This window comes from Dermacentor silvarum, unplaced genomic scaffold (assembly GCF_013339745.2).
Source record: "Dermacentor silvarum isolate Dsil-2018 unplaced genomic scaffold, BIME_Dsil_1.4 Seq13148, whole genome shotgun sequence".
NCBI lineage: Eukaryota > Metazoa > Arthropoda > Arachnida > Ixodida > Ixodidae > Dermacentor > Dermacentor silvarum.
Genome location: NW_023605702.1, coordinates 63,098 through 90,524, shown reverse-complemented (window position 1 = coordinate 90,524; position 27,427 = coordinate 63,098). Strand labels below are relative to the sequence as shown.

Here is a 27,427-nt window from a genome sequence, read left to right as displayed (position 1 = left end):
AAGGCATTAAAACCATGTTTAGATAGTTCAAGGTCCACTACAAACCCCGCTTCAATGTCAGCAACACTGTGGGTCCAAGAGATACTCACCTGAATTTAGCCACCCAGCCACCAGCCACGGTGTGCTGGCCTGGAAATTGTGCGATGACTGTCTCAAAGTGCTTGGCCAGTGCTTGAGCGAAGTTGTTGGATTTGGTAGCACCGGTTTTTTCGTGTTTGATTTACCAACGCAAGTACAACATTCTGCGGTGCTTCAGCACAAATCGTACCAAGGTCTATTCTTGATTGCTCAAATCAGCCCAGTAGAAGCAGCATGGCTGCACCAGATATGCAAAAGAAAAAGAAGAAAGAAAGTCATGTACGTATTACAATTATGGGTGGGTGAATATTTAAAGTTGCGAATACACATCAAATAGTATTACTCACTAACTATTTATAGTCATAGTATTTCAAAAGGAACTACATTTAGTACTTTCAAATACTTGAAACTAACCAAATATTTCGCAACTGACTGTTAGGTCTTGTTACTGCTCTCCATCTGCTAAACAAATTATTGGAAATTATCAGAAGGGAAACGACGACAGTTTTCCAAGGAATACAGAAGCAAAATTGCTAATGAAAGCTTTGCTTTCAATTTCACGGCAGGACTCTACATTACAGCACTGCACGGGCCGATTTTTTCAGCCCGGGCCCGGCCCGGACCCATTTTTACGTTGGGGCTACCCGCCCGAGCCCGACCAAAAGTTTTATGGTGAGACCCGGGCCCGGCTCAGGCCCGGAAATATTCTACTTTACCCGTCCGATCCGGCCCGCCACCCCTTTACCTTAGGCATGAGCCCGGCCCGAGCCCGGCTCGAAACCGGCCCGAACCCGGCCCGAGACCGAAAAAGATCACCGAGCGGCATTTAAAAAAATAAAATAAGGAAGAGAATGAAAGAAATTTATTCTTAAGGCATAAATACATGCCATATGCAGTTATGAACACCATTTGAGCGGCCTGAACGCAAATACCGGTGCGCGAAGTAGTACGAATGACCGTGCCGAGCAGTATCGCCAGCAGTTTCCAACGGCGCGACCTTGATGCGGCCCAATTCACTTCTATCACCACGCCGCCACAGTATTTTTCAACGTCGGGCGCCTCGCTGCAAAGCATGCGCCGCCCTAGCCGCTCGTCCCATAACCGTATTCTAGTACACTATAGCCGAAGTAGCCACCGTAGTCGAAGCACAGCCACGACCGGTAGAGAGCGCAGCGCATGGATGGAGTAAATGGAGAAAGAGCGCTTCTCGTTCCTCCATGGTGCAGCGTAATGCGCCGCTGCTAGGCGGCCGGTTGAGAACATGCGAGTAATCATGAATGGACGCAGTGCCATATTTTAGCCGCGTGACGAATTATCTTAACAGTCATCGTTTTACCAATTCGCCTTTGAAGTCGCGAACGCGCTTGCACCGCGCTGAAATCATTAATAAACCGATTTAAGTAAGAAATACAATGGCATCCTTTGGTTTGAGGCGACTTTGGTCTTTCTGGAGTTTTACATTCTGTTCCAACAGCGCAAAATACGACTAAAAGAAAGGGAGTAGCACTGCTAGCTTCCAGCTGCGCCGGGGCCACAGGTTTTTCCGAGTCGAGACGCGCGAGGATAACTCGCTGCACGTTACATGCACACCATCATGAAGTCCGATCGCGGCCCGGGCCCGCGTCAGAATACCCGAGCCCGGCCCGGGCCCGGGTCAAAAACACATTCCGTGCCCGAGCCCGTGACAAAACTGCCCTACCCGGCCCGACCCGTGGGTCGGGCCGGGCCCGGGCTTTCGGGTAAGCACGAGCCCGTGCAGTGCTCTACTCTACTTTTTCTTGAAGTGTCTCATTTACTGTTTCTGGCAGTTGAGTAATGCAGAATTCCCATCTTTTATGCTACAATTAGAGATGTTTTCCTTGCAACTGGCCCTCTTACGTATTTATGGCACGCAAGGCCTTCAGCAGCTTTCTTTTTTTTTTACTTTTATCACAACTTCGGACGTTTTCTCAGCAACCCCTTAATATATAGTGTTTTAAAGCTCCCTTTCCTACATTAGTCATTATTTCTTATTGAATTGAATTGAATTTATTTGCCAGAAGGATACAAAAATGACGAAAATACATGATAAGCATCTGGATCCTTAGCATCAAGCTAGTTTGGATCCATACATGAATAATAACAGAGGTTTATATTTATACAATATCGATTTCAACAGTTGTGTGTTCATGCAGGTAGCAGACATCTTGTATTGTAATTATAATTCAACGTTAAAACAGGTCTTTGTAATGGCGTTTCAGCATAAGAAAAAAGTATTTACTTTGTTTTACGTGCACAAGAAGACTGTTCCACAAAGTACAACCAATGCTAGGAAGCCGCCTTTTGCCATATACATTTTTACAAGAGGCTGTAGGAAGTTCCCGGCTTCGTAGCCTCTTGTTGGGAACCGGGAAGACATGAATGATGAGTGGTGAACTGGACAATTGTTAGTTATACAGTTATACACCATAATTGTGGTTTTATAGTTTATTAGCAGTTTAAGGGGCATGATTGATAGTTGTTAAAGAGCGGCTTTGTTGGGGCTGCATAACTTGAACTTGACAGAAACCGAATTGCTCGCTTCTGCAGCACTACAAGTGGCCTTAGGTAGGATTCATACGTATGGCCCCACGACTCTATACAGTATGATATCTGACTATGAAAAAGAGCAAAATAGATGGTTCTCAAAGTTGGTACATCGAAAAACTGGCGACATTTAAATATCACAAAGCAAACAGTGCTGAGCTTTTTACATAGCGAATCAATATGCATTTTCCAGTTTAAATGATGGTCTATTACAACACCTAATAGTTATGCTGTTCACACGTTCAATGGGCTCTCCCTCTACCTGAAGCACGCATGAGTCGAAAGTTATAGCTTTGTGTGAAGAATGAATTAACATATATTTTGTCTTCTTTACGTTTAGTAGCAGCTTATTAGCGTGAAACCAATTACTGATAAGCTTCATTTCTTCGTTAGCTATATTACAAGCTTCAGGCGTAGACTCATGTGCGCAAATGAGTGCAGTGTCATCTGCGTACATAACAGGAGTGAAATTACGCAATATCAACGGCAGATCGTTCACGTATAATGAAAATAATATGGGTCCCAACACAGATCCTTGAGGGACTCCCGTTGAGACCTCAGAAAAATCTGATTCGACATCGAGAAATCGTTCCTTTTGTTGTCTATTGGTGAGATAGCTTCTGAAAAATTCTAGACAGACCACGGAAGCCGTAACGTTCTAGTTTCTGAAGTAATATCCCATGATGTACAGTATCGAAAGCTTTTTTAATGTCAACGAACAAACCTAATACGATCATATTATTGTTTAAGTAGGTGTTTACAATATCAGAGAAAGATAATATAGCGGTGGCGGTTGACCTCTTGCTCCTGAAACCATGCTGACTCGGTTTTAGAAATGATTCTTTTTCGACAAAATTCATGACCTGTTTCGCGATGAGTTTTTCAAAAGCTGTATTAATGGCACTCAGGACAGACATTGGGCGGTAATTTTCAGGCAGGTTTCGGTCTCCATTTTTGCGTATAGGAACAACTTTAGCAAGTTTTAAGAGGTCTGGGTACGTAGCTGTGTAAAATGCACGATTAAAAATAATTTCCAATGGAACGCAAAGTATCTCTATACATTGTTTTATTATAAACGAAGAAACCTCATCACATCCAGTGCTATGTTTACATGGCATCGTATTGACTACTGTGACGATCTCAGCTGCTGTGATTTCGACGTAACCAAACGAGTTGATCCCTCTATCAGGCAGACTATCAAGCGCAACGTCACGGCATGTATTCGTAATTTCCTTGCCGATGCTACAAAAGTAATTATTGAAAGATGCCACGACTAATTCTGCCGATATTCCTGACACCTGAGCGTAGGACATACTGTGTTGGTTAGGAGTTGGTTTATTACGGAGTTTATAATCTGCCACGTAATTTTCGAGTCTCTTGAATTTCTAGCAATGAGTTGAGAATAGTATTCCTTTTTACGAGCGCGCGTGATTTGTGTCACCTTATTTCGGGCTATACTGAACTTTTCTTCGTAGTAAGGGTTACCTCTGTTTTACTTGATTTTTGTATGCCAATAGTCTTTCCTTTTTATGAGTTCCAAAATAGCACAGGTCATCCATGGACAAATAGGCTTTTTGTGGTACCCCTTCTCGCGGATGACAGTAGATTGCACAATGGCCTCTCTCAAGTTGTTACTTAATAAGCTATATTGCTGGTTTGTGTCAGTCAGGTGCAGACTTATATCGCTAATTTCTAAAACGCGTTGTTTTAACACTTCAATATCAATTTTTTTATGGTAACTCGCAGTTTGTTGGCAGGTGTTGTGCTCACGCGGAAATAAGATTATAATCGGACAGTGATCAGAAATTACTGTGTCACAAACAAGAGAAGTGCTGGTTGATGTATCGAAATTGCAAAGTATGTGGTCAATTGACGTTGATGATGAGGAAGTGACCCTGGTAGGTGTCGTAATAACATTATGAAAGCCATAGGAACTGATAAGGTAAAATATTCATGGTTTGGATTGTTTATGGAGCAAATGTTGAAATCCCCACATATTGCTATTTTTCTATTGGAGCTGGTCAAGTGAAGGAGTAAAGCTTCCAAGTGATGCAAAAAATTATCAGTATTTTGGTTAGGGGCACGATAGACAACAACAATAGTTACAGTGGTAGTTTTTACAACAAAAGTCAAATTCATACGAAAAAGAGTATGAAAACTGTGGGTCAACAGAACACTCAATATCCCGTTTTGTGAACAGACCAACACCACCACCTCGCGTGCGAGATAGCCTTGGCCTTGAAAAGAATGAGTAGCCTGGTATATTTTCTACTTCACCAGGATTTAGCCATGTCTCGGATACAGCCAAAATCGAATTGAGATGAATTAGTGGCTAGGAAGGAGCGGAGGTTATCAATATTTTTGTGCAAACTCCGTACATTGCACTGTACGAGTGAGTAAGTCTGTTACTGAGTGGCAACTGATGCAAAGCCATGTTAAGAATTCTTAGCAGATCTTCGAAAGATCTTCCTCAGTTTCAATATGTACGACACTTGAATTCTCTGCTTTCCTAGCAAGAATTTTACCATTTGCCCCAGGTAAACTTCCAGTTTTTTTCCCTTTTACGCGCCGTAGCCTTACCAAGCAGAATTTTGTTTTCTATGCATAGATGCTCGTTGATGTAAACTGCCTCAGTGCCTTCAAAGCCAAAGTCTGTTGGACCAAGTTTTTTTTTTTGGCCGCTTGCAGCACCGTATCACGAGCTGTGCGAGATGCGAACTTGATGATTACATTAGGCTTTTCTTTGTTTTTGCTTGGGACACGATGAATCACATCGATGTCTGCGTATGTCAGAGGAATTCCCAGTTCTTTTCCGGCTTCTACCATTGCATCGGCTAGGTTTTCGTTTGGCTTCTTAGGCAGGCCCTTGATCTCGAGATTTTGTTGACGACTGTATTGTTTCAGTTGTGTAAGCTCTTTCTGGGTCTTTTTTAGTTGATCGTGCAGCTGTTTATTTTCCTTCTTTAAAAGTACTTGTTCCTGCTTTACTTTCTCGAGCGCGACTTTGAATTCCTCAAAGTGGGCGTTCATGAATGACAGCGAATTACGCACTTCTTGCATTTCTGCGCACACTTTCGAGCTAAAGGCATCGAATTTACTACCGAAGTCAGCCAGCATTTTAGCGACTTCCTTGATTGTTGTTGGTGTTTTTTTCCATTTGCACAGAACACGAACTCTGCAGGGCAGCCCAGACACTATGTTATCAAAGCAGAAGAGACGTGATACGCACCTGCAACAGTGAAGACAAAAGCATAAGCGACTGCTCGGAAGGAAGCACACGTGTCTGGGCTGCCCGCAGTTATGCCAGGGCTAGGTCAGCTGGTATACCCCCCGGGTAAACGATGTTTGCGTCACTAGCGCCAATTTGTCCCCTGGTGTTTGGTAGGCCAAACTGTGAAACCAATAAACAATAAAAAAATTGCTGATGCTGCTATGGCAACGCTTTTGTTGATGAGAGGAGGAAACGCCGAGCTGCTTTCGTCTGCTATGCGCTCGACGAGCGCGCGACCGCTTTGTGAGCCGCAAGCGGAAAAGAGCACCGCTTGCATCTTTTTTAGATTGTGTTGCTGCTGCATATACTGCTTTCTACAGCTTTCGGTCGCTAATTTTCTCGGATGTTGAGCACGTCCACGAAACATTTGTTAGGAAATATTTCTCAGTTAAAATGCACGCGAGCTAGCAAGCTCGAAGCGTGACAATTTTGTTTGAGCAAGAAAATTGAGTAGTCGGAAAATGTGGTGTATTCACTGATTTTATTAGCAACGTATTGCAAACGATACAACTCAATACATACCACAATAGCACAGAGCTGTGTAATTCGTACAGTAAATACAAATGTTGGCATCTGTATTGGTTACACAAACATAAGAGAAGTCTTCACACAATTCATCGTATATAGATTATCGCTGCAGGGGTCACCACGTTCATTGGCTGTACACAGTACAATTCACCACAAACGAAGGTTCATAGTAACACGTTCGTGAATAATGAACTGATCATGCAGAGCAGGTGACGAGGACGTTGAGCCCATCATTGCCAGCTCCTTTTTCTTTTTCCGTCTTCTGGAAATAAGGGGGAAATGAGCAGCATTTTAGGTCACATGTTTTAAACAAGTCTCAGCACTTTTTTCGCAAAATGGCGCTTCCAACTTATGCGGGTCAGCTTCGATTGTGTATCTTTGCATGACTTCAACTAAAATATTCCTCTAAGAGACATTAAGCTTTGCTCAAAGTTGCATTGCTATTGTACAATTACGTAACATGTTTAGCATTGGTGTTGTCTGATTAGCTGGCTAGGAACATTGTAGTATTGCAGTTTCTTTTTTTAATTTACTTTCGCTTACCATTGCCTACACAGCCCACAAGAGGTAATTAAGTCAAAATAATTTAAAGCTGCTCTGCGCCGGCACGCGCACACCTGCTCCTGTAAAATTTCTACTATACAACGAAAATTATGGAGATCGTTGCAGCGTGTACCCAAGACTTAGCTTCGTCGTATTGAATTGTGCGATTTTACGTACCACGATGCGTGCGTGAGACACGCCGTAATAACCGACTGCGAAATATTTCGACCATCGGCGGCGTGCGTTAACTTCGGCCCTATCGAAACTCAATTTATTTCTGCGACCTCGTGTTTCAAAGTGTAACGCCATGTCCGATAAGCGACAACGGCGGGCGACAGATATGCCGCTTACAGCAAGGCCAAGTGGGCTGCGTGTTCTTACGAGCGTGAATTCTGTCGTTGTGAAAAGAAGATATTCGCATCTTTCGCTGCGTCAGGAAGCTGGAAAATATTCGCAGCGTTAGCTACACCAGCAGTTTGAACACCCTTTACCACGCATGATCATCGAATATTAAGTAAAAACGAAAAGAACGCAATTCCCTGGAGCACGCGCAACAAATTTCGCGGCGTAACGTCACACGAAGCCGTAGCAGACGACATGAAAAAAGAAAGAAAGAAGCGCTCCGTGCTGTTCACTTTTGCGCCGTATCTTGCATACTAGTTCTACACAAAGCAAGAATGCACGCCGCCTGCCTTAATGCCCAAAATCAACAAGTCGGCCTTTGCATACCTACAACCTGGACGACGCTCTTTTGGCCGGCAGGGTGGTCTTGAGCCGAACCAGCCGTGGCTTCTGTGGCTTCTGCCCGGGAGGGTCCTGGAAGATAGGGTAGAAATCGGTCTCGGTTAAGGAGGTAGCGAAGGAAGGCAGTTGTACATTAAGCTGGTTGCATGAAATCCAATGTAAAGGACACACCTTGAACTCATGCTTAAATATGGAACGTGAATTATGTATCAAGCGATAAGGCGCGTGAAACGAACTACAAATGCGCACACATTCGCAACCGCTAATAAATTGTTTTTCTTACCCTCGTCGATCGGGGACCCCACTTCCACTGCAGCAGTGGGAACAGCCGTCCACAGGAGTCGTGTTTTGGCAGGGACGGCGTAGGCATTTTCAGCGAAGTGGTCCGAGCAGAGGCGGTAGCCGTTGTACATTTGCTTCCGTGCGAGTCCCTCAAGATCTGCTCTTTGGGCGTAATTCCGCCATACGTCACACCTAGAAAATGAAACAGGTACCACCATGAATATCAATAAACAACACATAAAAGCGACACTAATATATAGAGTGCTAAAAAGCGAGAAAATATGTCACGAGTTCAAAAGTGAAGCGAAGCTCGCCCTTAGCGCAGGTAACATGAACTTCTCGTGACACGGAATGTAAGCAGTCGCTCGTACGTAATTATTTGGGGGCTTCTTTCTTAAACATTCAAATGTGGTAATGTCACCCAAGGAACTGCTCGTCGGAATGCTCTGAAGCCGAGCCAGTTCGTCGAATAAGCGCGTTCGGCGAAGATATATATATACTTTGCAAGATTTCTTCGCGAAGAAAAAAAATGCAGGTCCACCGCTAAAAAAACCAATACCGAAGCGAAATTTCCGTTTGAGCGTCAGCTGGCATCAACCGGCTCACCAGAAACTGTCCACAAGTAGCTTTACATGCTTACAACGTTACTGAAAAATGCGCAGTGCCAGGAAAAAGAATGACTGTAAAGCAAGGGCAGAAATGTTTCGGTTCGCTCTGTGGCCGTTTTGATAAGCACAGCACATGATTCTTCGTACCGAAAAAAAGTGTGCTTACCTTTCGTCCGCTGGGAAGCGGAAAAATTGGCTGCGCTGTTCCTTCCCGAGTTGCGGCACCAAAGAGCAGCACAACACGCCTTGTGTCCTGTGCCTAGTTTCGCCGACATTTTCAGATGTTCGCACTCACAAACACCAAAATTGTCGCTTTCCTGCAATTCTAAAAAGTTTCACACGTGGACAGCGAAAAGGGCTGGAGCAGACGAACGGAATGGCAGCAGACGAGATAAGAGCGAGAGCGCCGCCCTTCGGCGCAACGAAGGCCGAGTCTGGATAAATATATAGGGTGTTAAAAAAACGAAAATGGCCAAGGACATCTTTTTTTCAACACATAATTGCATAACTTAACTTTATTCATGCGTAGGTTGGAAAGGTAGGGCCGCAAATGCAAAAGTTGCTGATTTTTCGCTTCCTACCAAAACAATGGCGGACGCTTTATTTCAGATACCGAAACTAGTCGAAGTGTCCGGCCCCTGGTTATGCCAAGCCCGGGGTCGGAGCGTCCTTATATCCCAGAACTGGCCAGTAGGTGTCGCTGCGCTGCTATGACGTAGCTGCCATGTGCAGAATGCGTTATCGATGAACACGTAGGCGCCAACTTGAAGAATTTCCGATGGTCATCAAACGGCGGATAAAGGTTTCTGCAACAGTGAAGACAAAAGCATAAGCGACTGCTCGGAAGGAAGCACACGTGTCTGGGCTGCCCGCAGTTATGCCAAGCCCGGGGTCGGAGCGTCCTTATATCCCAGAACTGGCCAGTAGGTGTCGCTGCGCTGCTATGACGTAGCTGCCATGTGCAGAATGCGTTATCGATGAACACGTAGGCGCCAACTTGAAGAATTTCCGATGGTCATCAAACAGCGGATAAAGGTTTCTGCAACAGTGAAGACAAAAGCATAAGCGACTGCTCGGAAGGAAGCACACGTGTCTGGGCTGCCCGCAGTTATGCAACCATGCTATAAAGATGTTGAGAGGCATGCAGTTTTTAATGACAATTAGTAGTCTTGTGCTTAAAACTGAATTTTTACCTGTTGGTAAGCTGTGTTTTACTGGTCAGGTGTGGCACCGACATCTTCAGAAATAATTCCTGCTGATATATATATATATATATATATATGAGTCTGTAGTTCACTATTTTATATAAATACTTACTATTCGTATGCGTAAAGTTTGCTGTTCGCCTATTGCTAATTACAGTGTAATCAATTTGTGTTAGCTTTTCCCATGTTTGAGCAAACCGACAAAAAAAAAATAGGATCCCGAAGTTCAATAATGTGGCTGTTTGGGGGTGTTGGCAAGACAACACGCCCAAACAGCCACAAAGTGCACTCTTGTGCCTCCTGTCTTCTGTCACCGTCCTCGTCTGGTTGTGCGCCTAAATATTTTAGTCAGGTTCACGAAGAGTTATAGAGCTTGTGTTCAGGGAACACCAGCAAAACCCACTGTTGATGCCCACAACATACTCTGCCTCAGCTCTATAAAACATTCTATCCTACGGGGTGACACTGAGTAATGCTACATAAATATAATAATCTTAGCATTCGTGTACACGAGACATGGATGTATAAGCCTCATATTACAAACTTATATAAACCTGGAAACTAAAACTATTGCACTGATAGCTTCATTCAAGTAACCAAGGAAGTAAATGTTAGTTGATATGAAAAGCATTGTACAAGAGGCACATATGTACCACTCTAGAAAAAAAAAACAAGCATAAGGTCGCAATTGATATAATCTCGACCGGGTGAGGTGGGTCGTCACCGCAGGAATCAGGAGACGACGATGAAGGCGGGAATCGTGATGATGAAAAATAGAAAAGATTGTATTCACTTCATTGGTACATGGTTTTGACTCTATATATCTCGAGCGGTCCTGATTAACACAGGGGCCAGGACGGCCTTAAATCCCCTCGTGTGGCCGATGTTTTTCGGGGAAGTCCTCTCTCCGGTGGTCAAGTTGACGACCTCCTCTCCCTCGGGTCCTCCTTCTTGGTAGCTCGCCGTTTTCGTCTGCTCCGTAGAGGTGAGAAGCTTTCTCGGGGATGAAGGGGATTATCTCGTCACGGGAAAAGTGCTGGGGCTTGCTTCCCACATTGGAGAGATACAGATTCCCGGAAGATCATAACCTGCCGATGACTCCTTCGGGGAACTTGTGGAAGTGTCAGACCTCTGTCGGGCGGTCAAGTTGACGACCTCCTCTCCCTCGGGTCCTCCTTCTTGGTAGCTCGCCGTTTTCGTCTGTTCCGTAGAGGTGAGACGCTTCCTCCAGGATGAAAGAGGTTTATCTCGTCACGGGAAAGGCGCTCGGGCTTCTTTCCCACATTTGACAGGTGCAGTCCCAAGCCGATCATAACAGCCCGTCCACCGCCACAGGAGGTCTCGAAGGGGTTGCAGCATCCGAGCACCTCGAAGAGACCGTAGACCCCGTGCCTCTGCTTTGTTTTGCCGTTCGTTCCAAGGCAAGCCAGGTGACACCCTCTGGAAGTAGACCACGCCAAGCCCAAGGCACAACAGAGAGCACCCAACTAACCATGAGAACTGCCAGGTTCACACATTCTTCACACAAAACCTTATCAGAATTAAACCTGCAGCCCTCGTTCGAGCTTCCCGAAAATTAACAAAAGGAAAAACTAGACTTAAGTGCATATTTCAATTAACCTAATACCTAACGTTTTTGTTTCTCCTGCCCGGGAAAGCCACATTTATTGAGAGACCGAGAGTGCATTGAAAATGATCAGACGGATAAATGCTGCGCAGTGAGTTAGTTACTCGTTCGGTCAATAGTATCTGCCAGTACCAGCGCTTCTAAGGCAAAATGTACTGCGCTCTGATGACCGCTTGAACTCCTAATTAAGCTGATTTATAAAATGGCATTTAAAGCCAGAAAACAAAACGCCATACTCTATCTGCACTGGTAGCCGATAAACGCACCTACCCTGTAAGCATTGAATTACCCAAAATGGTTTGTTTCTACAAACCTCCATATCAATGCCCATCTACAAAACAGCGCGTTCACGAGCCACCACCGTCGCAAAACCTGCTTCGCAGTTTTATTCGCGTAACTGGCGCGCATAACAATCATCACAACGAATCACCGAGATTAACGCGGAACCTTTGAAATTAAAAGAAATAAGGTCTTAATAACTAACAAATGAAAAAAAAATGCAACGTGCTCTATTTACAAATTTACAAACGGGAACCTTATGGAGGCGCCCAATTACTACCTCCTAATGCGCACTCGACTAGGTCGCAATCTCAAAGTCATTGGGCCTCGCCATGGGCAATAAAGGGTGCCAGACATACACTGCTGCCCCCTCCCGTCACCTGTCAATTCGTGTGGCCGCAGCTTTCTTTTGCGTCTCAGAGAGGGAGGCCGTAAACGCGAGGAGAATCGCCATTCTTATTTTGCTCTCCCTCTCGCGGCGCATTCCCCCTCATTGACTGTTTGACTGGCACTGTGTTTGCGCGCGTACCTCATCTAGGTTGGCCCTTTCAGCCGCATTCCTACTCGCGGAGACGCGCCCTGTTCTGTTGTCAGCCGCCTTTGGCGACGTCTCCGTTTTCTCAACCACCATAACGAGCCCTTTGAAGTTCTGCATGGTGGCCTGTTCCCTTCGCTTACGGGCTGCGGTGTGTCTGTCTCGAATTTGCGCTGTGCTAAATACTTCGCTCGTTTGCGCTGTCTGAAAAATTTTTGCCTCGCCAGGCGGTCACCGAATGTGCCTCTGCAATCCTCGATCGTCCGGGTCCTGCCCTATTTGGCCGCCATATCAGTCTCCTCTCCTTTGGACGATTCCGGAACCCCGCTCAAATGCGGAGGTACAAGGGAGTTTTTCAGCGCCTCCTTGACCTTTTTAGGGCTGCTAAAACAAGCCTTGTCTCCGCAAGGACGTGCTCCGGAATAGCCACTGCTTCTACCTTCGCGACGTAATTGCTCTCTTCTGCCGCGATTCCTTCTTTAACAACCTTCAAATGGTCTAAATAGCCCTCCGAATGTGACAGCTCCAAATTAGTTTCTAATTCCTCTACCAGCCTCTGCTGCGGTATGCCCACTGAGCCGAATGCCTCCTCGCTAGCACCTTTTCCCCCGCTTTCATTAGTTATGTGCTGCGCTTCCTGAGTGCCTATGTCATGAGGCCTTTTCCTTTCTTCATTGCCTTGCCTTATCTCCGCCGCGATCTCATGAGCCTGGGGACTCGAGAGAGCTTGGGCCGTATAGTCGCCAAAACTCAGACCCATTTTCTTTAGCAGCATTTCCGAGCGATTTGAAAATAAGTATGGTGTATTGTTTGGACAGATTCTGCGATACCGCGGCTTCAGTCATCAATAGTCCGAACGGCCCCTCGATCTTTACGCTGGCTATCGGCAAGCAAACACTATCCTCCTCAACTACCTGCCGGATCCACGCATGTTCCCCGGTAAAATCCTCAGGTTGCACATACGCAGGTGGACGATGTCCATTGTCGCAGCCGAGTCCCTAAGTACCCTACATGGCGTTCCGTTCACTGCGAGGTCGCGAATGTAGGGTTCTAAGCTCCAAGTTGCCGTCGTCATTTACGAAAGAAAAAACAATCCTAGGCTTCCGACAGCCGATCGCAAGGTGTCCAGGATCCTGGCAACGGAAACAGACGACCGGTTTTCTAGCCTCGAATGCCTTTTCTGTTTTTCTTTCGTCTTTCGCTGCGCTGTTATTCTGGCCTAAGTTATCTGTCGGCATGTCTTTGGTTTCACTTCCAGCTTTCTCTTTGTGAAAGGGACGCCTGTTTTCCTCTTTGCCGAATTTAGTCAACGGCCTGACGCGCGTTTTCTCGGATTCGCGACGTGCGGCGAATTCATCTGCTAGCACTGCAGCACGTTCTAAGCCCTTCTCGCCCGACCTATCTTGAATCCACAGGCGCATCTCTTCGCTCAAGGACCCATAGAACTGCTCCATGCAGATTAGCTCAACAACCTTGTCGTGACAACCGAACGCATCTTCCCCTTTTAGCCACTCAATTAAATTGGCTTTCAGTTTGTAAGTGAAATCTTGAAAAGACTCGCCCGGTGTCCTAGCTGCCTCCCGAAAACGGCGGCGGAAAGCCTCCGCTGAGAGCCGATATTTCCTAGCAACGCAGCTTTTACTTTCTGATAATCTTCTGACTCGTCCTTCGTTAGCCTTGCAATTATTTCGGTTGCTTCGCCAGGAAACGCTCAGAATCTGTTGCGGCCAACTCTCTAGTGCCAACCCGTTTCTCTCGCAGGTTCGTTCAAAATAACGAGAAACAATCCCATGTCATCGTTAACCTTGTACGACGGCATGAGATCCCTATTTTCACTCTTGCTTCACCTGAATGCCTTTCATCTATTAGAGGTTATTTGCTGATTGCCTGGCCAGATCCCGCTGCACGTCTAGTTCTTTTAGCTTTAGTTCGTGAGCTCTCTGTTCCTCTCGTTCCTTTATTTCTGCAGCTCTCTGTTCCTCTCGTTCCTTTCTTTCTGCAGCTCTCTGTTCCCTCTCTTCTGCAGCGTTTTGCTCAGCTTTCTCTCTCGTTTCTCTATCTCTTCCCATGCTTCTGAAATTAGTCATCAAGAGCCCCCACTTCTCAATCGCCTCAACAAGCTGCGGCTTTCTCTGACTTTTCCCGACCTCAATTCCCAGCTCTTCACAAAGTAATAACAACTCTGGCTTTTTCCGTTTGCCCAAATCCATGGTCAATCCCAAACGAGGACTTTCTTACTCAACTGTGACGTGAGGAAGCTTTCAACAGGAGCCTGCACGTACAGAAACTAATTCACCGTTTTACAAAACACACAAGCTAAAACCTGGCAAATTCTCAAAGAAAGTCAAGCGCTCACCATTCTGCTGAAGCCAGGACGAAGGGTGGAGTATCCCATTGCTGCCAACCAGCTGATATAATCTCGACCGGGTGAGGTGGGTCGTCACCGCAGGAATCACGAGACGACTGAAGGCGGGAATCGTGATGATGAAAATAGAAAGATTGTATTCACTTCATTGGTACATGGTTTTGACTCTATCCGAGTCTCGAGCGGTTCTGATTAACACAGGGGCCAGGACGGCCTTAAATCCCATCGTGGTGGCCGATGTTTTTCGGGAAAGTCCTCTCTCCGGTGGTCAAGTTGACGACCTCCTCTCCCTCGGGTCCTCCTTCTTGGTAGCTCGCCGTTTTCGTCTGCTCCGTAGAGGTGAGAAGCTTTCTCGGGGATGAAGGGGATTATCTCGTCACGGGAAAAGCGCTGGGGCTTGCTTCCCACATTGGAGAGATACAGATTCCCGGAAGATCATAACCTGCCGATGACTCCTTCGGGGAACTTGTGGAAGTGTCAGACCTCTGTCGGGCGGTCAAGTTGACGATCTCCTCTCCCTCCTCTCGGGCCTCCTTCTTGGTAGCTCGCCGTTTTCGTCTGTTCCGTAGAGGTGAGACGCTTCCTCGAGGATGAAAGAGGTTTATCTCGTCACGGGAAAGGCGCTCGGGCTTCTTTCCCACATTTGACAGGTGCAGTCCCAAGCCGATCATAACACAATGAATCATCTTCAAACCAGTGAATACGTTTGTACACTGCCATGTTACACTCTACGCACATCTCCTGTTTCCTAAAGTAAAAAAAAAGTTGCAGTGGCTTAGCTCGGCTATGCCAGGATATACGTAGCGTTAGCAAAGGTTCAGCTGATTATTCTTAGCTTTCCTGGTTGTCTCCTACGCTCAACCGCTAATTGCCAGGCAACTACTTCGGGATCCGATGAGTCAAGCTTCTCCGTTCTTCTGCGCTGTTGAGCAGCGTTTACGCTCTCCTTCTCCATGGCTATACCACACTGGCAAACGCCAGTCAGAAGCGCAGCGGCTCCAGCGCAGTGTCAGACGGCGACTGCACAGCGAGCGCGTGCCGGCGCCAGTGCGTCTACCACGGCTACGACGTCACTCCTCTGGAATGCGCAGACCGGCGGCGGTGAGTCGCGCGCGGCGGCGGCGGAGTGCGCGAGAGGTTCCGGTGCGCAAGCCGTGTGACATCACTGATCCTTGCGCATGCGCAGCACGGCTCTTGATGTGCCGCGCGAAACGGGCTTGGCTAGGCCAGTGTAGCTAACGCTACAAAAGCGCTCTGATGACAAGAAGCTTTTGCACATGTAACCCCGAGCAAACGCTTTACCAGTTCGCCCTCTAGCAGCCATCGGCATTTTCCTCAGCCGCTTTTTATACAAGATGTTTCACGTAACTTGGCCCAAACTTTAAATATGCAAATGCCACGTAGCTGGACAAAACCAAGGCAATGTTTGTAGTCGCTTGGAGATACTCACATTATTTTTGAATTCCAGTGAATGAGATGATTGGTCTTCAATAATTCTTCAACTTCTCGACTATTATAATTAAATAAGTGTCAATGAGAAAATTGTAGAGCAACATGAGAACCTCCCGATACAGCTTTTTGTTGCTCAATACGTGCTACCTAAAGCGTTTTTCCGAATGTCATAGAAGCCCCCGAACACACTCAGAACTGCCGCGCGACTGAGCCCTTGAGCCAGTTTGCGTGTATTTTGACACTTATCTCAATGACACTTAACTATAGCTGAGAAGTTGATTAATTAATGAAGAGCAATTATATAATTAGGCGGAATGCAAAATATAACCTGAGTATCTCTAAGCGACGGCAAACATTACCTTGGTTCTGTCCAGCTACGTAGCCTTTGCACATTTTTGAAGTTTGCCCCAAGTTAGGTGAAACTAGAGGCTTGGGCGAGTCGGTACATACTCGACAGAGGAACAGCGCGAAAAGACGAAGGACAAAAACAGTAACACACACCAGAGATTATGTGTGTTCTTACTCTTTTCGCGCTATTCCCCTGTCGAGTCTGTATACGACGAACTCCGGCACGTGTCTTGTGCTGCAAGGTTTAAAAAAAGGAAGAACAAGAGAGCTGCTTCTGCTGCTGCCATCGGTCCGAACGGTACTCAGCTCTTTTACTGAAGGCGAGACTACCGATCTTCGAGGTGCTACAGCGGAACGGTCGTTGTTGCTAGAGCACCTCTTGCTGAATTGTCAGCGATGCGGTTGGCCAGCTCGGCATGATTGTCGAGGGACATGTCTTCTTGTGTGGCAGCCAAGGCGACCACTCGATTCTGCGGCAGGCGCTGAAGGAACAGTTCACGCAGCAGCGGGCTGTTTGCGTCCAGCCTACAGTAACTAAGAAGCCGCCGCATACGACATGGAAGCTCCTGTTGGTTTAGAAGCTGCTGAAGCCGCCTGCGTGCAGACACGGACTTGCAATCCTGCATCGTCGATTTGAAGTGGCAATAGGGTGTGGTGTCAAGGGGCGAGTCCACAACTTCTTGAAACTCCTCAACCACCTCTGTCTGTAGAGAGTACCGAGACAGCATGGAGAAACCACGCGCGCTGCAAGGTAATGTGCCGAAGGTCGAATATGGCCTCCACCTGAGTAAATTTGGTTGCAGGATTTTGTGGCCAAAAGGACGGCCGGTGAATCTCCAACGTGGCGAGGCCCTCTGCGCTGGTCGTTGGCCTCTCGTTGGTGGCATCGTCCATGACGGGGTGCTCGCCGTACGCTCACGTCCGGATCACCAAGTTATAGCAACCGAGGTTAGGTCCACTACAACAATGTGTGTCAGCGAGCGGAAGATCTGAGAACAGTTCGGACCGATGGCAGGAGCAGAAGAAGCTTTTATGTCCCTCTCTTTTTTTATAACCTCGCAGCTCGCAGCACGAAGCACGAGACACACGCGCCGGAGCACGCCATATATATAAAAGGCGGCCGAGGAAGATGACGATGGCTGATAGAATCCCAACTTTCACATCCAAAAGTATTTAGCACACAGTCCAGGCAGAATTCCATTGATGAACAGCTTGGGAGTGCACCACTTAACATTATTCAGTGCCTCTTGCAATGGAACTGTCGCACATGCTGGTACGACAGTTCCATTAAATGTGTTTAATGTAGACACTCTTGTTGCCCTGGACAAGTACGCCCAATATTTGCACTAGTGTTCCATTTTGTCGAAGTGGACACTTATCCTGCACTACGCTGGTAGTTGAAATGTTTTTAATGCAAATGCAATGGCTTCTGCAGAAAGGTTGTTTTTAATGCAAATGCAATGGCTTCAGCAGAAAGGCTTGCCCACATAATATCGCTGGCATATACAGAGTGTCCCAGCTAACTTTAGCCATAGTTAAAAATATGCCGCTGCACCCTAAGACGACGCGACCAAATGCATGTTGGGGACTATTGTTTGCAGTAAATCGCACTATCTTTTGTATTCGGATCAACTGCATAATTAGCTGATATTAAATAACCAACTTCTCAAGCAACGACAATTCAAATTATTAGGTTGTAGAGCGGTCTACAGACCGTCCGATTAAACAGTCTCTAACTTTCTGTTTATTAAGTATTACTTTTTTTCCTCTTACTACAGATGCCTACGAAATAAAAAAATACCACGTGACATGCTCGCTTGCGCGCCGTGATTGTAGTGCTACCAAACGTTCCGCGTTCAAACGAACATAACATTTAGCAGGGTTTGCTGCCGCTTAAAACGCGACATGGCAAGCGCTATCGCAGCGCAAGCGATAACGGTTGCTGGCGTAAATCGCGCCGCCAACGCCTGCGTCGGTGCCCTGTCGCCATTTAAGCGGCAAAACCCTGCTAAATGCTATGTTCGTTTGTACGTGGAACGTTTGGGGGCACTGCAATCACGACGCACAAGGGGGCATGTCACATGGTATTTTTTTGTATTTGAGGGCATCTGCAGTAAGCGGGAAAATACTAATACTTAATAGAAAGTTATAAACTGTTTAATTAGACGTTTTGCAAACCACTCTTCTTTCCTATCTTCGTTGCTTCAGAAGTTGGTTCATTATTCTTAACTAATTATGCAATTAAGCAGAATACAAAAAACAGTGACTTACGCCATACAATGGCAAGCAACATGGGTTTGGTCACGTTAGAATGCATCGACATATTCTGGATAAAGTTAGCTGGGACACCCTGTATATGCATTTGCTCTTCACTTGGTAGCACCAGAGGTAGCACTGAGGAGTAGCACTGAAGACTTCCATCTAGGTGTGCTTGCTTGATAAGTGGGGAGGCCTACACATTCTTTCAAATTTTTGCAGCTTGTAATGAAACATAACAGCACAAGTAAGCTACAATGTTAAAGACATACTAAATTTTATTATGACTTATGAAAGTGATATGTACACAAAATATGCAACTACAACACTGTATCCGGATCATAAAAACATACATACTGAGGGGAAGTATAAAAATTATTGCAGGAATTGTTTTGAAGAGGCTACTCAATGAAATCACATATGTAGATTCAACATTAAATTTAGCAAGCATTTCACGTGAAATTAGGGACATCTTAAGTAATACCATATTAAATTGCGTTCACTCGCCCTCCCTGTGCTAGCAGTGTGATTTCTTGCATTTCTTAAGCGATTTGGAGAACGCCCTTTAAAGGAGATGAGGGAAGATGTTGCAATGTATGTTCATGTGTTCCTCCCGCACTTTCACCAATGGCCGCTGTGTTGGCACATTCCGAGGGAGCAAGAATAATTAAAGCCGCTATGTGCTTAAAGCATTATCACGTTTAAGTCATCTGTCAACTGCTCACTACCGTTCAAGACACCACATTCAGTCACAATGCATTCATCCGATATTTCTGAGGTTATTGGTACACTGTTGCCCTGTAACCGTATTTTGTACTTAGACCTCCCCGCAGGTATCAATTTATGCAACTAATCATACACGAATCCATTCCGCACTGCCATGGTTAAAATGGCTGTGTAAATAACCCATCACATGGACTCTACGCAGCAAATCATATGCACTTTACTCGTGACTTCCTTTAGCGCAACTCAGTTTGAGTATGAAGGAAAAAGGACAGGTGACAGGGTGAGCGCTAACTTCCAACTGGTTTTATTTCATGACCCTATTGCACATTATATAGCCCGCTCAAAGCACTCGTGACATAGCACACACACCACACAAAAAATTAATATAAGCATGCGATTGCAGTTCATTGAACCAGTGTTGATAATCTTAGAAATTCACGTTCCTTGCCTGCTTGATAAAGCTAAAGAGGGTGTGCTTACGCACAGCTTTTCACATTTCAAATGGCATCAGCCTCAATAATCTCACGCGTCACTTGATTGTGGCTACGTCCTATAATGATGCATATATCAAGTAGTGGTTTGCAGCCGCAAGATTTGCAATGTATGGCAAGGAAACCGCTTGATGAAATTTTGTTGTTAGCATTGTAATTATGCTCGCGCAAGCGATCGTTAATACACCTACCGGTCTGCCCAATGTAGACACTGTTACACGACAAGGGAAACTTATACACTACTGCGCGAGTGCAATCACATACTTGTTAACATGTCTTTTTCCACATACTGGTAGCGCGTCTTTCTTAGGGTTTAATCTGCAAAGCCTATCCAGTTTATCAGGAGCAGAGAAAACAACTCGGATGTTAGCTCTTTGTGCAACCTTTTTAAATTGTGAGAAACATTGTGAATGTATGGTAACACACTTGTTTTTGCAACCAGCGGTCACTGCAAAGTTCTCCTGTCACCTGTCCCTTTTCCCTTCATACTCAACTGAGTTGCGCTAAAGGAAGTCACGATACGATGCACCAACTTGCCCATCCGCAGTACTTCTGCACTTTTACCCTTCAACTTAGTGCGCTGACATGCCTAAATAGAGGCTCCTCTGCCCTGTCTGATGTACGATAGAAAAGTTTGTTGCAGAAAGACCAACAACCGCGGCATGCCCTGTTGCGCGAAGTACACGAAGATCGCAGAAATCGAAAGAACCGCGCGAGCACTTCTCAAGCACCGTGCGTAACCTGGCACACGCACGAACTCGGCAGACCGCCGACTAAATGCCACGAAGGCCGCGCAGCGTAGAGTCCGACACCAGTCACAAACTGCAAATAACCGTCGCTACCAGTAGTAATAGGATATTTTAGGACAAGGGGATTCACGATTCACATATGCAGTAGCCACTAGCGAGTTATGCAGCCTATATGTGGTATCCATTCGCGAACTAGAAAAACTATAAGAAGAAGAAAGCTCCAATAAGCAGCGCAATATATCGCAACCATTCAGAGGTGCCAAGGAAACTTGAATTTGCCCGTGTCACATTGGAAACGAAGTTCATCTAAAGACCATGAAATACCAATAACGTAAGATAAAACGGGCCAAAACACAATCGAGAGAACCTGAATCGCAAGCAATAACAGCACGGTGTGGTACGCAGTATTCTATGGGTGCGCTATAGCACAAGGCAAGGGAATAGGACGGGCAGTTGACCTCATCTCTTGCGCTACCATACCCGTAATTAATCATTAACAAAGAGCCTGTATGTCAGTTATCTTGTCTGCAACATTCTTGCGAAAAGGGAAACTGAAATACCGCGATCACAGCTGTCTATAAAGGATATAGGCAAAGTGCGCAGAGACAGCAATTCCCGCCATTTTTCGCATCTTGCCAAACTTGGTATTTTCACTCCTTCTTTCTGGGGTTTTACGTGCCAAAACCAGTTCTGATTATGAGGCACACCGTAGTGGAGGGCTCCGGATTAATTTTGACCACCTAACAGCGGATCCGTATGTCAGGCACACAAAAGCAACATTTCTTCTGACCTTCATCCTCAGACTGAGCTTAACGCCTTCAATACATCACTGAAAAGGCTCCTCACATAGCGACATGAGAATCAGATTGAAGAGAAAATTATTGCCCTCCACGCAGCGCTCTTTAATGCAAAACTAAGCTGCTCAACCAAATTAAAACCATATAAACAAATCACTGCACACGCAGTGTCGAATAAGACAGCACAACACTGCAATACTTGCATGAATCTAAAGGAAATCACGAGGACATTCGGCAGACTGGTTTGTCGTGCCTCGCAATGACGAAAATGACGCAAGAAAAGCAGTTGAACTCGTGATGCTAAAATCCAAGCTACCTTTATGAAAACTAAAACCAAACTACACTTAAGAAAACTATAAAATCAAACTACAACCACACAGAACCTTACGCCACTTGACACGGCATACATACAAGGCTAGAACAAATAGGGTTGATAGGAGTCCGAGAAAGAAACAGTCAAGAGAGCTCACGGTGTAAGTAAATGAAACGAGGGCTTGCCGAAGTGAGGGGCGATGACGTGACGACGTCGGGCACGCCTCGATGTTGGAGACGATGCGGAGCGACGAAACCGGAGACGACTGAACTGGAGACGACCTCTCACTGGCGCTCATCGGTCAGCCTCCATCCGAGCCGCAGTGCACGTTGCAGGAATTGTCAGCCTGCCCAGCGGACAGCTTGCGCGCGAGCCGCAGTACACAGTACATATGCGGCCATTAGCTAGGCCATTAACGGTGCTCCACCGAACAACTGACCAAGGAGGCTCCTTGCCTGCGATCCGCAATGCTCGCGGCAAGTGGCAGCACAGCAGGCCAAGCCATGCTCCGAGCTGCAGTACTCGCGCTGGCGAACGCATTGGCGAAGGGCAACGGTCGGGCGGCAGCTCCATGGACGGCCGCGTTCCTTAGAGCCTTGATTGTCGGCGTCCAACATGTCGGCCTGCTGTCTTCAGTCTCCCGCTGACTAGCCGCGTGTCTCACCACGAAGCATTTCGCCACGTGCTCGCCATACGTGGCCTAATACCACTGGGCCATCACTGATTTGGCGAGATTACTCACATGCGCGGTCAAATCGCGAAAGAACCTGCGCGCACTTCGTCGTCATCGTTTTCTTTCACTCATCACAACGACAAAGGACAGCACAACCGAAGACAGGCAGAACCACACGAAGGCCCAAACGAAGCGCAAAACGGTACTATGTACAGGGCGGTTTCACGCGGAAGCCGGCAGCCGCGGCCACAAGCTTGGATAGGTACGCCGTGGGCATGTGACCGATGTGACGACGGTATCGCCACCTTGCGTAAGGTTGAATAAATGACGAATTCTCCCTCCAAAAACGGCGCTGTCGAAAACCCGGTATGCTAGGTAATTGAACAGATACGGATAGTCTTATGAAAACGTTTTCAAGATGTATTCACCCCTCGTTTATAAGCTGTCGTGCCTGCGACGTTTTTAAAGCATCGATTTTGTTAAAAAAATTGTTTTACACGTTAATTCATTAATACGACGTTTTGAAGACTTTGTGTGCTACCTGGGTACGACCAGCTCAAAACAGACACGAAACACAAAAATAGGTGACGAGGACAGCGCTTGTCCTCGTCGCCATGTGTTTCGTGTCTGTTTTGGCGCTGGTCCTGTCAATATGGAATACCAACTAGCCCGGTCTCGCACCTTACTTCTGATACATGAATTCTCAAGCCAAGAACGGCGCCATCGAAAACCCGGTATGGTAGGGTAATTACAGACATGGCCAGTCTTATGAAAACGTTTTCAAAACGTATTCGCCCCTCGTTTTTAAGATGTCCTGCTTGCGACGTTTTTAACGCGTCGAGTTTGGTCAAAAATCTGTTTTACACGTTGAATCCATTGATACGACGCTTTGAAGACTTTGTGTGCTACCTGGGATATATGCTCCAGTCTGGCCGTGGTGCGGCTTTGCCCTGCACCAGCTTGACCGACGGATGGTAGCCACATCCAACTTGCGCATTCTGAAGGGCTATCATATACGAAGCGAAGTCCGCCAAGGCGTCTGTCTAACCCGAAGTAGCCAGGAGTGAGCACGCGATGGCAAGCATGCCTGTTGTCTTACCTTAAGTTTCGTGGGGTTTGCATCTAGTGTTCAAAATTAGTTGAAACTATCGAGACCCGACTGCTACGACATCGATAAGCAGGGTGGCCAAAGTGGCTCCTACACGGGCGGCCGCGACTGAGCGTGAGCAGACGACAGTTGGCTTCTTCCGGAAGTACGTAATTATTATCGAAGTTCGAAAGCATATTTTCGCTTGTTTATTAAGCCGGTTTATTGAAGTTCCTCAATAAGTATACATAGTAATAGTATGAAGAAGCGGACTCACCCAAATGCACTTGGTGTACGTGTGTGAGACTGTCGCGTGGTGCGAGGCTATAGTTGAGGATTGAAAACTAGACGCAATCAGTGAGACCGGATGGCTACGGCAATGATGAGCAGGGTGGCCAAATTTTAATTCCTACTAGGGCGGCCGAGCGTGAGCAGGCGACAGTTGGCTTGTTCCGGAACTACTTAATCATTATGGAAATTCGAACGCACGTTCTCGCTTACTTGAGCCTGTTTATTATACTGCATCAAAAAGTCGCAGTTTCGCCCGAAATATGAAGCATCAATTGCAATAGCAAATTAGCAGAGAGCCATGCGAAGGAAGGATAGTACTTTTATCGGCCGTGTCAACTTTTAAACATTCGCTTGCTAACTAAATTAACACGCTTGGTGTCAGCGCGCACACAAAACATGAACACATCACACTCGATGACCGCGGACACTCTCTGTGTAAATAGAGTCTTTTAGCTGAACACTTGCTGTCCGCCATGCTCAGACCGGCATATGCTAGCAAATTCCATAGAACCGCTTAGCAGGAACGCTATTGCGCTTGCGCACGACGCTCATACCGCCACCGGAACGAAGATCACATCCATCGCTCCGCTACAAAGCCGACTGAGCGGAGCGTGACAGCGTGTCGACTTGGCTTCTTCGTCGTTTTGCAGCCGAGTTGATAGCGGGTGGCTCGCGCCTCGGCAAGACGCGCTTATCAAATGCGAAATCTACGCAGCTCCCTGCAATATATCAGAGCGTGAAATGTGAGCGGAGCGGAGCGTAAGCGCCGCTCTGCTAAAACTGTCTAATGCTGGCGTGAGGAAACGCGGCTCGGGCAGCGAGCGAAGTGACCTATGTGTTGTCTATCATTTCAACGCAAATATAGTGGTCAGTATCGCCGCCTGTCACGCGGGAGACCGGGGTTAGATTCTCCGACGGAGAGGGTTTTTTTTCGTTGTTTATGTGAGCAATTACATGTTATTTTATTTTTAAAGGGATAATTTCTCGATGTAACTATGAATTACCGCGCTCACAGAAAGCGCGATGCGCCCATATATCACCGCCGGCGCTTAGTCACATACCGGTTGTGAGGATTTGGTTGTATAACTTTTTTTTCATGATTATATATTTCACGTGTGCATTATATGTTACCCGAGGGAAATAAAAACATATTTGGAAGTCGGCGCTTGTCCTGCACATTTCCTGTCCTTGTCCCGGTGTGCGCTGTAATTCACAGTGTAGCATGGAACACCAGCTCGAAGGCATCTTTGGCGATAACTACACGCGGCACGTTTTGTTACAGTTGGAGTAATTACGTGAAGTATAATTAATTACGTGAAGTATAATTACGCTCTACGTCAAGATGTCGCGATACATACACCTGGAAGTCAGAAAAGTTACAAGTAAATTATTTAGGGCGCCCTGAGGCTTGCTAGTATTTTTTCATTGGTTTCGCTGTCCAAAACCTTCATTGAATGCAGAAAATCGAGGGTGTCATCTAGCACTCATTTAACGTATAGGCTAAAACAGATCATTTTCTCCCCGTTCGTGATCCCGGCAGGACGCTTTCAGATTAACTAGTACCGTATATGCCTTAAACAGTTTATTTCCCGGCCGAATCTCTTTCTTTTTTCGAAATTATAGTAGTCTTACTCGCTATAAAGAACAACACAGTGGCACCTTGAATTGGCCTTGTGTATGTCCTTGCCCATATTAGCGCAGCTCGGTTTCCCAAGTTGAAGTATATTTTGTTTCGCTTACAACAGAATACAGAACATGGAGAGCAAGACTAACTGTGCTTTTCACACCTGATTAAGGCTTTTTACACCTTGACCAATAAAAAAGAAATCACTTGCAGCTCACAAGCACGCATTGGGGACAATAGTAATATGTGAGCACCTACAGTAATGTTAAAGATATGTGCACATTGTTAAGAAAATACAAAAAACCAATTGTTAAAATCAGTAGTACATGAGCAGAGAAAGGTGTCACCAGCACCAACTGAAATCTCTTATGTTACAGGAGACAATATATAAAATGCTTTTTTTTGTATTGTGCAATAAAAGAAACACGCTCAGATGCTAAGCATATACGGTAGAATATATATTTAAAAGTTCTTCACTTGATAAGCAAGCATCTTTCTTTAATGTCTCGTTTCTTATATATAATAAGGTTTTTAAAATGGATGACTAACTTTTCTTTCCATAGAGCTGGTAGATAGTCAGCTAATTAAACTGACCGAATGACGATTAATATTCTGGGTATCATGCACACTTACAACTGCTTTATAACTGCATTTTTCTACAGTATTAGAAGCTTTCTTAGGTTCGTATATTAACAGTGCTACCCCGCTCAAGCAAACACAAATACACGTGAGAATGAATAATGACAAAATAAAGCTGTAATCATACAGTAAGGGGTAATGTATTTTACACCTGCACTGTTCCAATTTCCAAATACGGCGCTTATTACTTGCAAACAAGCGTGCATTGAGAAAATGCAAAAGCTATTTCCCGGCGCTCTTTCTTTTTGCGGGAACCTTGCCGACATTTTTATCGATCACAACTTCCCGGGAACGCCACGACTGGCGTCTTTCTCTTTTATTATTACTCTTTCTTTAACGACCCCGGATGCTCGTAAGCGGCGTTAAGCAAGTAGACTACGTCGTGGGCTTGTCTTGAGACGATGCGATACCTGCTGGCACGCGTACTATATGTTATGTCTACCAACCCTTCGCGTGCATTTCTACTCCGTAGCCATAAAAATAGCCGTCATCACTCTGGAAGCAACGCAAGACGTTCGGTCCAGAAAAGTTATCACTCCGCACGTTCCGTCCATGGATTCGCTGCGCGCCAACAGCACTCGCGTGAGCATGCACGTGAGGCTCCTCGCGACGGGTTGCTATTAATAAAAAAAAACCCAAAAGGAACAACAAAAATAAAAATTACGTAAAAGAATGCATTAGCAGCCGTATACCACAGTGTGTTTGTTTCTAAGGATTAAAACTTGTTTCAGTCAATACTGAGCCTATATAAAAAACAGTTGCGCACAACTGTAGTAAAAAAATATCGAACTACATCCAAGTGCGAACGAAGCCGCTGCAATAAATCTCTCCAGCCTCGACAGCGTTGAGTGCTTTGTATGGAACGGAGTATATAGTGCGCTGCGATTTTCTGAGCAGTCGCACTCACCTCTGTGACGCGACGTTTGAGGACGGCCTTGTGCTCCTCGTCGGCTTCCTGAAGTGGTTGTTGCGGCGACGCCATATTTGAGCTGCGAATGAGAAGACATAATTAGCAGCGTAAACTATTCACCTATATCGCGCCCTGATCCCTGTTGGTTTCCTCCATTACACATATGTCCAGCACTGTTAGTCCTTTCGTTTGTCTCGTCTAATAATGGGGTGTCGCAATGTGCTATGGCTGCTACCCGAATATCGGCACGACTCAGAAACTGCCATAAAAAAAGCGCGGCTCGTCAGGCACTGCTGCTGTCGGGGCACATGCTTATTCGCTGGTGTTTTTCTATGTAGTTTTTGAATAATTTGGCGCAAGCCCGATCTTCGTAAAAGGTAGACCAAAAGAAAGCACTTACGTGGAACGGCGACCATCGCGGCTGTTCGTTCTTCTGCTTCT

At 46.0% G+C, this 27,427-nt stretch overlaps 1 long non-coding RNA gene across 1 annotated transcript; it reads right to left on the bottom strand.

Annotated features, from left to right (window-relative positions):
• LOC125941720 (uncharacterized) lies at nucleotides 1–27,427 on the bottom strand. The gene is made up of 3 exons (XR_007464573.1): nucleotides 27,387–27,427; nucleotides 26,984–27,065; nucleotides 1–316 (listed from the first exon to the last, which is right to left on the bottom strand). It is a non-coding gene; the product is annotated as an uncharacterized LOC125941720 (long non-coding RNA).